General features: G+C 34.6%; 1 protein-coding gene across 1 annotated transcript in view; it reads right to left on the bottom strand.

Annotated features, from left to right (window-relative positions):
• The window catches only part of LUZP2 (leucine zipper protein 2), a 797,358-nt gene that overhangs the window by 81,503 nt on the left and 714,784 nt on the right, over window positions 1-1,071 (bottom strand). The window lies entirely within an intron of this gene.

Raw genomic sequence — 1,071 nt, forward strand, 5'->3', positions numbered from 1 at the left:
TTTTTTTTTTCTGTCCCACCAGACTGGAGGGAGCAAACATTCACACAAGAACAGCCACAATTATACCTCCTACAGCCCCATCTTCTGGGTAAAGGTGACTTGTTATTGTTGTTGTTAAGTACCCTGGAGTCAGTTCGGACTCATAGTGAGCCAGTACAAGATTTCTGAGGCTGTAACTCTTTATAGGAGCAGAAAGCCTCATCTTTCTCCCACAGAACAACTGGAAGTTTCAAACCTTGAGTTTAGCAGCCCGAATCATAACTACTACCTGTTCATAACTACTACCAAATCATAGCTACTACCAGAGATCCTACCTGTTACTATATCAATTGATCAACACACAAAAGTCAACATGAGTCAAATTCACCCTTAACTATGCTACCTGAACAAAGAACAGCAAGAGACTCACAGTTTCTATCACACCCACTAGGAACCAGATGGTGAGTGCCTAAGAATATAGCAACATAAAATCATCAATTAAATACAAATACAACATCACAATGTCTCAGAGAAAACAATATCAGTTCACACCAAGAAATAAGCCCCAGTAGCTCAAAAAAGTCACTAAACTAGACAACCAGAAGACCTTTCTGAAGAAGAAATAGTATTGGAACTATCTGGTAAGGAATTCAAAAGAATAGTATTTCGGTACTTTATGTAGGTTAAGAAACAGATTGAGAGATCTGCAGACAAAAACCATTGAGAATATAGAAAAAAAAAAAACCAACTTAGAAGAATTCAGGGAAACACTTCAATAACAAATTGACAAAACTAATGAAAAATTAAAAACCACACAAACACAGCAAATAGAAATTTCAAAGATTATTTCTAAAATTTCAGAAATAGATAATATAATGAAAAGGCAAAGGACCAGAACTGAATCAGTGGGAAGGCTAAATTAATGAGCTTGAAGACCAATTTGTCAATACTAATCTGCTAGTGGAACAATCAAAAAAAAGAATGAAAAAATATGTAGAAAGTCTAAGAATTATGTAGGACACTATTAAACAGAATAACTTACTTGTAATCAGAAATCCTGGACAATAAGAGACACCTTTTTTTTTTTTTTTT

The sequence above is a fragment of the Chrysochloris asiatica genome, unplaced genomic scaffold (assembly GCF_000296735.1).
Source record: "Chrysochloris asiatica unplaced genomic scaffold, ChrAsi1.0 scaffold00196, whole genome shotgun sequence".
Lineage (NCBI taxonomy): Eukaryota > Metazoa > Chordata > Mammalia > Afrosoricida > Chrysochloridae > Chrysochloris > Chrysochloris asiatica.